The 14,375-nt window shown below is 36.8% G+C and overlaps 1 long non-coding RNA gene across 1 annotated transcript; it reads left to right on the plus strand.

The window, feature by feature from the left end:
* The first annotated feature begins 415 nt into the window (after positions 1 to 415).
* On the plus strand, positions 416 to 14,119 carry LOC105862889 (uncharacterized). The gene is made up of 3 exons (XR_001150270.3): positions 416 to 482; positions 727 to 1,002; positions 12,292 to 14,119. It is a non-coding gene; the product is annotated as an uncharacterized LOC105862889 (long non-coding RNA).
* Positions 14,120 to 14,375: the final 256 nt, after the last annotated feature.

Consider the following 14,375-nt stretch of genomic DNA (forward strand, 5'->3'; position numbering starts at 1 on the left):
AGAGAAAGAAAAGACTGTCAAAAATGTGGAGGAGAAAAATTATGTAAGCCAGTGATGCTTAGATGTACAGAGGAAAAATAAGTCATGGTTTTGAAGTTAGTTCGAGAAACTTTGGTAATTATGAGCCAGATTTATAGCCCCTAAAATGTAGGGTTTTTTTCCTAGAATCACATCACACAGTTAAAAGGGAATATATGAAAGAAGCTTTTCTCTTCATTTCTAAAGTATATGTTGTTACATTACTCAGATATTTATTCCTCTTTATCTACAACTCAAGATGAATATTGGGGACAGGAGAAAAGGAAATATAGTTTTAAAATAGCCATGCAGAGTACATTTTAGAACCTAGAATGAAGTGACACAGAGAACTATGGAGATTGGACACAACATTCCAGATGTCAGGCACTGTGACAGGCACAGTACGTCATTTAATCTCCACCATAACATTGTGGGACAGGCATCAACAGGCCCTGATTTTACAGGTGAGGAAACAGTGGCTCAGAGAGGACAAGTGGCTTGTCCACATTCTCACAACTGTGAGAGCAAAAGTCAAGAATTGATGCCCAATCTTCTGTTGTCCATTTTTTTTTCTGGCTGTGGTTGTCCCACTGTAACTAACCACTATCATCTTGGGTAACTGTTCACACATCTTTGTAATTTGAAAATTTAGAAAAATTATTAAGTTTGGTTTTCCCCCCCTTTGTTTTGTTTTGTTCCCTCTCGAAGGTGGAGAAAGGAGGCCTATCTAATGCCACATGAATGCCTCACCCTTTCTTCATGGTCTTGCTCTGGAATGATCTTTGTTAAACTGCAGACAGAAAGACCAGTCCTCAGGGGCGCAAGCCAGCAGGAGCGACAAACACAAAGGATGCAACGACTCCAAAGTCTGCAAATTTGAGGAAGAACTTTGGTCCAGGTCAGGTTTAGGAGAGAGAAGTGACAACTGCCCGTACCAGATATGTGCCCTGGGCGCTGCTGCCCGGTGCCAGCATCCAGGAGGAGGTATTTATAGTTCTGAAGAACAGCAGGACTCATTCATTCATCCCACGTGCCCTACCAGACGGTCAGGGTAAACAACTTTCACATGCATTTCCTGTTAGCTAAAAAAAAATTCCATAGTGGTCCTAGTCCAATGGTATTTGAAAATTCCCTTTTTGTGTTTCCTCTAAAAGTACTTTCTTTTGCAAGAGATTTCCTGGACATGATATCATCCCAACTATTTCTTGACCAATCTTAACACTGATCACTTCAAATCTAGACAGTTTACTCAACTTTACAAGGTAGTTAGGGCCACTCGGGGAATGTCCAAGACAGTGATGACAGGAACACTTCCATTCCTCGGCCAGATCCTACAGTTGGAGTTACATGCAACCCGTCTGCCTGCTGAACGTTTACTACATAGCTCAGAGACAGAGCTAAGTGGTTGTGGAGTCGTGAGGAACATTTATAAAGCAGCTAAGAAAATTGTGAAGGGAAACATGAAATAACTTGACGCCCTAGTTCTTACTGAGTGCTTAAGAGCAAACTGTTCAGAATTGTTGCAAAAGTTAACACCTCCAAAATTGTCACTCAGTTCCCTGAATAGAGTTCAGAGTTCAGTACTTCCCACTTCCCTGTCTCAGCTTCTCTCAATGATTCGCAACCAGAGGAAGCAACACCCCCTCAACCTCTGCTCCCAAGCTCCCCAGGGTAGGGTGTAGGCAGAGAAAAAGTTAAATCCAGCTTCACACAGATTTGCTCTTCTATAAGAGTCTTGCCTCAAAGATAAGAGAACACGAGAGAGAAATGTTGGCATCTTGTTGATGAATCACTTGAGACAATGCTAAGTCATTCTTAGAAAAGGATAAGGAAATAGGCATTTGATTTTGAAGTTAGAGACAGTTCCAGAACTTATTATGGAAATGACATTTGCCATAGATAAAGTCTAGTTGAGAAAGACAAGTCTCCTAGCATGAGAATCTTTCCAGTCTCATGAAATTTGGCAGCTTCCAACAAAAGAACAGGAGATAGAGACCAGCACCTCTGGCCAGAGTGGCTAGTTATCAATATATGCATCTCAGGTTTGAGAATCCTGGCTTTGTTCAAAGGAAATCCCTGTGGTCCCGCCCACTCGCTGGATTCAAGACCCCTTGGCCGCCCATGAAGGTGCCACTCATAACCCCAATATCATGAGGGTGGGAGAACAAACCAAGTCATCCAGAGCTTGGATGGTCGGCCTGCTTCAACCTGGTAAACCTGGGAGTCTGCCCTCTCCTGACCAAACCTAGACAACACAGGGCAAGATTACAAATGGCATTGACGTTTCTCAGATACAGAGAAGGTGGGAAAGGAAAAAAATGAGTGAGTCCTTGGAAATTAACTGGTTCTAGCCCCATAGCTGCCAAGTGCCAGTTACTGTGAAAATCAGAAGGATCTTACCTGCCTTCTGGATGTGAGGTGGATTTGGAGTCAGCAGGCATCTCTTCATTGATTGAAAGGGTTGACCTGGCTCACAGAAGGCTCTTTTCTTCTCAGATCATCATTCTCTCTTCTTTAAACCTTTGTTTCCCAGGGATACAAGTTGTTTCACTAAACCTCCCAGGATATGAGACTATTCTTTCCCTTCCCTTCTCCCCACTCCCACTTCCTACAGAAAAGGCATCAGCATCAACCAGGGCCTTTGAGCCACATTTCAACTCGAGATGCCTCTGATGTATTTTTACAATAAAGATGAGTGAGTGGGCACAGTCTCCTTTGGAATTTGAACGGAACTCCTTTGCCCAGGGGTGATGACTTGAGTGTCAATTCCCACCTTTGTTCTAAATTTTCTCCTTAAGAAGGAACCCAGAAAAGCCATCCTTAGTCATCAGCAATCAAATGTATAAAAATCATGAACCTCATCTGAATCATCTTTCTGGTAAGGACAGAAACAACCAGAAGTCAGTCTGAGGCAGCTGTTGAAGAATCAACCCTCGCCTTCAAGTGAGCTGCTTGTTTTAATTAGCAACAGAGCAGAGAAGCATTCACGATCCACCAGAAAAAAGAAAAGAAAAAAATAACAATATAGCTATTGGGGAAAAAAGAAAAAATGAACAAGCTTATAAAAACATACTGTTATAATTCATATTTTTAAAACACCACATTTTTATAAAGTTCAGTTCAGCAAAGATTTTTTTGGAATGTTTACTGTATGCTAGACAATCTGCTAAGTTCACAAGATAGAAAGATGAGTAAGACTAAATCTCTCTCCTAGAAAAACTATGCTAAGCACGTGGTAGACATTCAATAAATGTCAATTCTCTTCTTTCTGCTAGTGAGAAAAATTCTGCATGTAATGAATATTTATTGTGATTGCTAAGGGGTTTTTTGTTTTTTTTTTTAAATATACTGTGTCAAAGAAGGCTAGCTAGCCTCTCAAATACACTCTCACCTTCTTTGCCTGGGCACATCAACGAAATACATTTCCCAGCCTCCTTTGCAAATAAATGTGACCATGTGATTAAGTTCCAGCCAATGGCATGTGATCAGATGTAATGAATTGCTTCCAGGCTGAGGATTTTTCATAAGTGGCTGTACCTTCTTCCTCATTTTGGCCTCCCACAGCATGTAAAATAGGTTGGTCTTTATCCTGGGGACAATGGTGGGAAGAATTTTTGAACAAGGAGATGGACATGATCATATTTGCTACAAGTAAAATCCTTCTGGTAGCTGGTAGGAGATGTATTGCAGGACAAGATGATAGAGCAAGGAGAGCAATTCACAGCCTATTGCAGGAATTCAGATGAAAAATGATTAGGGCCTGAATTAAATAGTGTTTCTGGGTGTGAAGAAGGGAGAGCTAATTAAATATTACATCTTCAGTACTCAATTGCTAAAAGTGATTTGAAGGCCAATGGGAACAGGAAATGTGATAACTTTTTCTTGATCCCATAACTCACTGGACACAATCAGGAAGAGAGGCTCCACCACTTTTTCCATTTTGTGCTCTTTCTCCAGCTCCTCCTCCTCCCAATCCCTGATAATATCTATTTTTCAAACATCAGGATACATGCTGGAGTAAACATACATGGAATACAATGTTAGTGAAAAGTCCAAATTGTATGGTTGCACTCCACACCCAAACTATAGTCAAATACCACCATAAATTATTTATTAAAAAAAAAAGCTTCAGTCACCAACTTTATGGTTAGCCAATGGAAGGAATTTGGCTAGAGAAAAATACTAATAAACTGAACGCATGCAAAAGGAACACTTAGAAGAGTGTTTTAGACTAGGATTGGTTAGACCAGAATGCAGGAAAGAAAACACTGAGGAAGAAAACTATTTTAGCACAGAATTTATAACCATTTTTGTAATAAAAGGAAAATATGGAATTTTCAATAAAAAATTGCAAAAGGCTTAGGCATTGGGTTAGGTACCAGGAAACTGCAAAAGGGTTGGTGGCCTAAATCATCGGCAGGGTATTGTAGAGACACATTTACATCCTTGGTCTTAATCAGGCAACTTAAATCTTTCAAATAATCCACCATAGCAAAGCGTGCTACCACCATCATTCTGAACCTCAGAATTTGAAATGATATCTCTTGACCTTGATTTTATAGAAATCTTTTTCCTTAATTAAGCTGGGGAAGGTAGAGCTTTGCAAAAGTTCAGAAATAACTTGTTTCCAATTAGTCAGCTTCAGTGTTTTTCCTTTGACCTCACTTTCAGCTATAAGCCTATGGTATCCCTTTAGCTGTATGTGAATATTCCTAGCACTTAGTATTTGATTGATTTACAAATCCTAAATTAGCTATCCAAACTTTTAGGAAAAACTACAAGCCCACCTTTTTAATAAAATTGATTTGGGAAAAAAGCAAACCATTTTGGCAGCCTGGGAGACTATAGTTTTGACTATAAGGAAAGGTAACTTTTTAAAAAATACTTTTCTGTCTCATAGTGTTCTTAGTAGACTGAAAAATGGTTCATTCTTTGAAGATAAAAAGAGTCAGATTAAGAAGGGAAACATCTGCCAATAGAAACAGCAATGAGAATTAGTTATGCGTCCTGGAAAAATAAGATTTAAACCAGCTATGTTGATATTACTTAGTGAGATTGGACAACAAAATTGGTAACAATATTTCTTATTCAACTATTTTATGAAAATCCTATGAAAATAATTGGAAATAGAAATATTAAATTGCTTCAGCAGAGAGAATGTGTATTCCTTCATATCTACTCTCAACATTTTGCAAGTCTATAGTAAGAGCTTGGAAGAAGAATACCAAAAAAAAAAAAAAAACAAACTTCAATATGTGAAACAGATATGGAAGTTAACTGTGAAGCAAGGTTTTATATAGCAAACTTTTTCCCACTGACTTTCTTCTTAAAATGGAGTGAATATATTATATTGCTTCAAAACAAAAATGACTTCCAGAAGGAAATAAAAATTTAACCCAAGAATGCACACGTTCTCGGCAGCATATATTTTAAGTGAATCAAATTGGCTATGTTACTCATATTAACATAAAAAATACATATGCCAAAAGTGAAACTTACAGAAACATGGAGTCATTGTGTGAAGAGATAATGCATTAAAATGTGGCATTTCCATGCATCCGAGGTTTAATAATATAGTAATAATTCCTATGGATTCAAGGCTGTCCCTATTCAAGTTTCTCTTTTATGGCTTATTTATAGCTTACTGCCACTTACTAATCCCTGTCAATTCAGTTTGCATTGAATTTAGTGGTCAGTGATTAGTAAATTATTTGGGACCAATTATTAGTACTAGGGGAATAAACCACTGTGCCATGCTGGTTATTTATACCATCGCTGCTTAAGTTGTGGTCTGTAAACCTTTTATTATGTCTTAGTACAAAAGCTAAGACTAGGTGTCAAGAAACTTTTATCCAAATTCGATATTGCTATGATATCTAAACATGTGCTTGAAGTAGGAGTGTCTTGTGCAACCACAAATATACTAAAATAATCAGTCAAAGATAGATTGGAAAAATTTTTTTTAAAAGTCTTGTACCACAAATAGATTGGTCTATATTGAATTAGGGGATATAATCAAAGTCCAAGTGTGGGGCTAAGCAGTTGCCAGATAGAATGGAAAGCAATATTTTGATCATCCCAAAGCTTATTTTTCAAAAAATTAAGAAGTTTCCAAAGGGCAATGGGAACCACTAAAATTATAATCCACTTTCTATATTTGGAATTTGGGATACAGTCCAGGGAAAGACACATAACCCAGTTGTCTGTCCAACAGCTAATTTTCAAAATTTTTATTGATAATAAGTAAAAAATAATGCTAAGTTGATAAAATCACCTAAAATCATATTATCTGCAGATAGTCACTACTAGTATTTTGAGAGAAACATTCCTAAATTATTTCCCATATCATCCTGTTCACTTAACTGATCATAATTATTTCCAAACTCTACACATATACATCTCTATCAATATTATTAACAACTTCAGAATATTCTATAATTTGTTTAAATAATCTGCTACTGTATTTAGGTTATTTAGATTAATTATATATAATATCACATACCTTTTTCCATCTTTTACTTTTTTTTTTTTTTAAACTACTTGTGTCTTTATGTTTAAAGCATGTTTCTTATAGACAGCATATAGTTGGGTCTTAACTTTTTAATATGACCTGACAATCTCTACCTCTTCATTGGGATGTTAGACCATCTATGTTTAACATTGTTATTGATATAGTTGAAGTTTAAATCTACCATTGCCTTGACTTCCTCACCAAGCTCCAGCAAGGAACAGCTCAGCATCTGTCTTGATGGTTTCCAAATGAATTCTGGACCTCATAGCATTTCATCCTTAAAATATTTCAGGATCTATCTGTAAAATTTAAGGACAGATTATTAAAAAAATCCACATTATCCTGATCACAATTTGATAAGAAATCTCCAAATGTCATACAACACATGCAATATCAGGGATTGAATTTCTTTTATTTTCTCATCATTTTCTTTTTTTTTTTTTTTTCTACAATTGGCTTCTTTCAGTTAGGATCTGAATAGGGTTGTCTATTGTGTTTGGCTGCTGTCTCTCTAAGGCTGCTTTTAATCCATGGTTCCTTCCACCTCTCCCCACCTTCCCCCTCCTCCTCCTCCTCCTCTTTCTTCTCCTTTGTCTTCTCCCCTCTGCTCTCTTTTTTGTGATTTATTTATTTATTTATTTATTACTTTTGTTCTTTGTTCTTTTATTCCCCTTTTTTTCCCATCTATGGCATTTATTGAGTATTTCCTTTGTTGGCTTCTTAGCTGAAACACTTGTGTTATCATCGTAGCTGTTTTAAGGTTTATAGCATATATCTTTTACTTGTCACAGTCTACTTTCAAGTAATATTATACTATTTCACATATAGTATAAGAACCTTAGAAAATGTCTCCCCTCTTGGCTAGTTGTGCTATTTTTGCCATACATTTTTCCTCCATGTGAGTTATAAACCCCACATACATTGTTATTTTTGCCCTAGACAATAAACTTTTAAAAAGTCTTCATTAATAAAAAAAAGACTTCCATATTCATACACGTAAATATATGTTCTGGTGTTCTTTTGTTAGCATTTCTAGTGTTGTTTAGATTCTTTGATTTAGATCCAGATTTCCATCTGGTATCATTTTTCTTTTGCCTGAAGGATTTGCTTCAATATTTCTTACAGTGTTGGTTTGCTGCTGATGACTTCTTTCAGTTTTTGTGTGACTCAAAATGACTTTGTTTTGCCTTGGTTTGTGAAAGATAATTTCAACAGATATAGGATTCTAGTTTGATAGATTTCTCCTTCTGCTTCTCCTTCTTCTCCTTCTTTCTCTTCCTCTTCCTCCTTCTCTCCTCCTCCTCCTCCTCCTCTTCCTTTCAGCACATTAACACAGTGCACTGTCTTCTGGTTTGGACTGTTTCTGGCAAGAAATCTATCACCATGCTTAACTATGTTGTTCTTTGTGTTATGTATTAATACCCTCTTTCCTCCGGCTGATTTTAAGATTTACCTTTATTACTGGTGCTCTGCAATATGATTGTGATGTACCTTGTATTTTTCTTCATGTTATTGTTCTGGGGGTTGTTGAGCTTCTCAAATATATGTATTTATGGTTTTTTATCAAATCTGGAAAAATTGCAGCCATTATTTGTGTTTTTCTGTATCTTATATCTTTATATCTTTCAGGTTCCACCTTTTCTCTAGGTTTTTGAACACACAGAATACAGCCATAATAACTTTCAATATCCTCGTCTACTATATTCTATTAATATCCTGTGTGTCATTTCTAGATTGGCATCAGTTGATTTTTTTTATCATCAAGGGTCATAATTTCCTACTTTTTAGCATGCCTTAATTGAATGCAAGGTGTGGTTTTTAACTTGTTGGGTGCTGGATATTTTTGTATTCTTATAATTATTCTTGAGTTGTGGCCTGAAGCACAGTTACTTACTTGAAAGTTACTTGAAAATGGTTTAATCCTTTCAGACCTTGCTTTTAAGCTTTGTTATGAAGTTCTAGTCAGTGTTTAGTCTAGGGCTAACTTTTCCCAACTACTGAGGGCTATTGTTACCCTGGTAATTTCACCGAAGTAAAAGCCTTCTGAGCACTCCAAGCCTCCATGAATTCTGAGGATTTCCACTGTGGCTTGTTGGACCATGAACCATTCCCAGGTATATGAGAATAGGCAGTGTTTCACCTATATTCTGTCAAGTGGCTCTTTTCCTGGGCTCAGGTAATTTCCTCACATATATGCCCTGTTCAGTGTTCAGCTCAGGACTCAAGGAAAACCCTTTGCAGATTTTTAAAGTTCCCTCTATGGGCTGCCCTCTCTTTTCTGGTACTCTGCCCCATAAACTCCCCAGGCTCTTATCTCCAACTCCTCAACTCAGGTGGGCTCAGGTAGATTCTGGGGTCCACTTCGGTTTCCTCTCCCTGGGCTGATTCCTGAAATCTCCATCCAGGCTGTAAGCTGGGGTCACCGTAGGTCTCACTTCACTTGTTTTCTGTTTCTCAAGGATCGCTGTCCTTTGTTGCCTGATGTCCACAGTCTTAAAAATTTTGTTTCATTTATTTTTTTTTTTTCTGATATTTTGGTTGTTTCAAGCGAGGGAGTAAATCTAGTCCCTGTCAATCTATTTTGACCAGAAGTACCCTTTTTATTGATTTTCAAATTACTTTATATATTAAGAATCCTAACCTTTCAGCTCTCTTATGTATTGCAAACTGAAAGCTGTATTTAACTCAATCTTTGTGGAGTTACTCCTGAAGCCCAGGTCAAAAGGAAGAGAACCAAAAAGGCACAAAACTCATACAGTTCCAAACTCTGAGCTAGACATAAGCCAAACTGGTTCTATGATTTGGACATTGTATAATAGTGGTATGTCATGTACTCAGTTGGATTGCCCTGTAATCCGATTTTGATAAATAGACACCTAGGAATCAACTTTCCTATAAATAGGCCAGGTCTATATCTTCCAGTAAATTTTTTTTTTAAAAAGCTAAATATAAAAATTTAAATTTAACTATTAACTATTAAATTTAACTATTTAATTCATTTTTTAACTAATAGATATATGTATTAAGCACTTATGTACTAAAGGCTTTTCTAGACACAATAAATATCATTTGATATTAAATATGAATTATTAGTAAACTTTAATTAACACATGTCCAAAGGAATATAAAGCATTGGCACTTCATAGGTTTCTCTACAACTTTAGAGGTTGTAAGTGCTAAGAGATGAGGTATTTCAACCCTAGGAAGCACAGATTTATTTTGAAGTGCTTTTTGCCCTGAGAAGTTGAAGAAAAACAAAAGGAGATTTTTTCAAATGAGGGCAAATAAGAGTTTATTGAAATTATCAAATGAAATAGATTTAATTTAAAAAATGTGAAAATATCTGACCTCTAGTAAATGATATACAATATTAGGGTATCAGACATTTGAAGGTAAGAAATTCAGCACTTCAAAGATAGCTACTGTTGTCATTTAAATCTCCACAGTGGTTTGTTCAAAATGAAAGTTATGACATTTCTAAAGTTATGATGATGTAAATAGAGGCTAAAAACAGTTCAAAAACTGCAGGTTTGGATTATTCTTTAGAATATGCTTATTACTTGGGATAAAAATCCCAAAGTAAAGACAGAGTCCCAAAATTTTACCAAATTATTTCCATTGCCAACCTAACACAATCAATATTAACAATTATCAGTATCCACTATAATCAATTATCTAATAATTAACTTACAAGTAATGACCACAAATTACTTGTTAATCAATGCTTTATTTTGGAGGAATTTTAGGTTTACAAAAAATCTGCAAAGGCAGTACTGAGTTCTGCATACTCCTCACACACTGTCCCCTTTATGTTAACACCCTACGTTAAGAACTACAGTACATTTGTCAAAACTGAGGAACCAACCTTGGCACCGTTAACTAAACTTCAATTGTATGGCATCACTCAGAAGCTATTTGAATAATGAATTTAAACATATATCTCTTTTAAGAAAAAAAAAAAAAAAACACTGTCATTTTGGCTAAATTAATAATACCTTGAATTAAGTTTTAGAGATGCAACCCTGCACTGGGTTCTCTTTGGAAGACTTGAAAAATCAATGTTTGAGATGATGAGTATCCTGATCTGATCACCATACATTACGTACATTGCGGCATCCCTGTGTGCTCCATGAACATGTACAATTATTGTCAGTTAAAAAAATAAAATAAAATATTTTTTAAGAAAGAAAAAATAATCTGAGCAGAATTTATAATGAAACTTCCTTGCATGAGAGCTGATGTATCTCTTATGCTGGGCCTCAACTTTAACACACATTATCAGTCTCAGCAGCGTATTCTCCCAGTGCCAGAAGACTCCAGGAAAGTTGGTTTCTCTAGTTTTTCTAGCAAGATTTTTAAATGTCTCAGGATTTTTTTTTTAACTAATTTGTGCATGTTGTATCTATCCTTAAGTTTTCTTAACAAATCTGAGCATTCATTATTTGCCAAAGTCTTTTTTCCTGTTTATGTATCAATACATACATAAAAGTAATCCAATCACACTTATATTTATATTTTTATGAATGATCCTTATGAGAAGACTAAGATTTCATGAAATAAGAAACTGTCCTGGAAAATCCAAGACATATAGCTTCAGTCCCCATGGCAACCAACTAACTCGTTGCACCTGGTCCTCCAGGGTAATTAATTTCTTGTGCGCCGGGATGGTCGGCTGCTTCTCAAGGCCAGCAAAAAACAAGGAGGAACAAAATGACCTTTCTTTAAAACAAAACAAACTTAAATCTCACAGGGAGGAATTAGACTTTTGGGTTTCCTCTAATTTCACTCTTGCAGTAGATTTTACATCGGAGGAATAAAATGGGAGATCAGGTTTGGAGTTCTGTTGAGCTTATATTTCAGAGATCTATTGCTTTAGCCATATTTGTAGGATGTTGAAGATTTTTTTCTTGTGTTTGAATTAGTTTAGGTGAATCAATGAGTAGGTATCTGCACAGAATACATCACTTAAAAAGAGAAAGGAAGGCAAACATCAGAAGACCTACATACATAGCAAATATCTAAAGACTATCTGTCTTTAACCCTTGGCTGCACATTGGAATTACCTGGAACTTTTTTCAAACAAACCAGCATCTGAGCCCCACTCTTCTGAAATTCTGACTTAATCAGTCTGGGATGGAGCCTGGATGGCAGAGCTTTTGAAAAGCCAATTAAAATGCACAGCTATAATTGAGACTCAGGATTAGATAGTGTACTAACACAGCAAACTTTGACCCAGTGAGTAAACTTCTTTGTAGATCAAAGTTGGGTAAATTTATATATTTATTAAAGTGAATTACTGTTTGTACCAAGCACTCCTTCTGTGTTACAAATTAATAAACGCTTCAGGGAATGCTCAAGATAGATTTGGAGAATAATGTTCTGTAGTTTTCTTTTTTTTTTTTCAATCTAAGTGTGATATAACCTAAATTTGTAGGCTATACCTTCTATCTGAGGAGGTTGCAATGTCTGTATATTAGTGCACCTCATTTTAGGAAGTTTTCCCAGTTCCAAGAGCTATAATTGTTTCATCTTTGGAAATTTTTCAAACTGACTACTATAATGTTAACAGCCTGAAATTGGCCTTGCTGAAAGAATTTACACCACAGAAATCAGCAAATGCTACAAATAAGGGCTTTGTTGCTTCTGGAGGGTGGGTTGTTAAACGTCTACCTGCAAACTATTGGTTTTCAGCTTTGAGAATAAGATCAAAAGGATGAAGTTTGACTGGGCCTCAAATATTTGTCAACCCTTTGTTTTTACAGATGTAGAAAATGAGGCTCAGAGACTGTAAGTGACTTGTCAAGAAAATTGCTGGTGGAACCAAAAATAGAAGCCAGCTCAGCAGAGTGTTTGTCACATCTGTCATGACTCTTGTCTACATTGCAAATGCCATCAAATGTAAGCTCGGTGCTTTACAAATAAGCATCTATCCATGCTGTGTTATTTAGGGGTACAAGATATTTGCCGTGAAGATGCCAAAATTCTGTAATAACTATGATACATCCAGACGATGGAGTACAATGCACTCATAAAAAAGAATAACAGAGAATTCTGTGTACTGATATGGAAAGATCTCTGGTATATGTTGAAAAGAAAAACAAGTGAGGTGAAGAATAGTATATGGAATATGCCACCTTAGTTTATGAAGGGAGAAATGAGAATATTCATGACTGTATTAGAAAAAAAAATACTTGGAGGATAAACAAGAGCCTAATAAAAACGACTCCCTGACAGTGTAAGAGGGAAACAGGGTAGCAGGGACAAGACTTCGCCGCTGTATTGAAAATGAAACAAAGGCTCTGAAAACCGACAGCTGGTAGCAACCCACAGTGTTCCCTATAAATGTAAACAATTTTGCAGAATTTCAACATCAGATGAGGTCACACCATGACTGTGATAAAATCAAGCCCAAACAACACTACTCTGTAATCATGTCTGAACAGAGACAAAATCAAGGGCAACCACCAAAGTGACAAAATATCCTTCTTTCTCTGATAACATCAATAACTACTTCTCTACCATGACAATTCTGGCTTAACTTTGTTCCTCTTGCCTCCTAGATAATTAATATTTTCAATCACTGAATCACCCTCACCATCTTATAGCAACTAATTGGTCCAACGGTCAAGTTTAAATATCCAAACTAATGTACCGAGATATGCTGAAATTATAAATATCCAAGAATACATGAGAAACTCATAAAAGAGAAAACAAGTTATTATTCCAATTTGATTTTATTATTTTCTAATATAATGAGCCATATAATTGTATTATTGATGAACACGAAAAAACTAATTGAATGCAAGACCAATTCAGAAACGGGACAAGAAAGAGGTGCCGAAATGGAGATGAAGTGGACAAGACTTATTTATGTACCAAAGTCGGCTCAAGGCTTGAAGTTTTCTCCAGTTAGAAATAAAAGGTCTTTGTCTTCAGCCAACATGAATAATTTCAAAATAAGACTTTGACCTTCTTGCCAGGTTCTTTTAACTTCATTTCTATAATGAGGAGATTAGCATTTTTCATTTGCGCCCTGTCTCCGCACATCAACCGTGTACCAGGCAAGAGGGATTCAGCAACGAATAAGATTTAGTCCCAGCTATCAAGAAGTTTGCTTCCTAAGGGGCAAGCCTGAACCACTCCTCCTCCTCAGTTCTACTCAGACACCTGTTACCCAGGGAAGCAGCTGCGAGGTCATTGATCAATGTCCGTCTTCTGTCTCCACACACGACTGACTGCTCCTGGCGCACGGGGACTGTGACATCTCACTCACAGTACATCCCTAGTGTCCAGCAGAGCGTGTGATACAAGTAGACACTTGCACCGGGTTCAACGGTGTCCCCAACAATCCACATCCACCAGGACCCCCGGACTGTCACCTTACTTGAAAATAGTGTCTTTGCACATTTAATTACTTAAGATGGGGTTGCATTGGACTAGTGAGCCTTAAATCCAGTACGACTGGTGTCCTTGTAAGAGAAGACGACTCAGAAGGCACACGCATGGAGGCGCATGCCCAGTGACGGCAGAGGCAGGGCTGGGAGTGGCACAGCTGGAAGCCAAGGAAGGCCAAGTATTCCCAGCAACAGCCAGAAGAGAGGAAAGAAAAGGAAGGATCTGCAATGGCTTTCTCAAGTTTTTCAAGGTTTTTGTTATATATATATATATATTTTTTTTTTTTGGAAAACATAAGAGTCCATGTCTCTAAACAACTTGGGAGGCACACGGCGCAGTGTTTACAGAACAAGACTTCAGTCACACTGGGTTTGAGTCCTGCTCCTACCACTTACCGCATGGGGAGCCTCAGGCCAGCAGGTTGTGATCACTTTCTGCAACTGTAAAAGGT

This window comes from Microcebus murinus, chromosome 8 (genome assembly GCF_040939455.1).
Source record: "Microcebus murinus isolate Inina chromosome 8, M.murinus_Inina_mat1.0, whole genome shotgun sequence".
NCBI lineage: Eukaryota > Metazoa > Chordata > Mammalia > Primates > Cheirogaleidae > Microcebus > Microcebus murinus.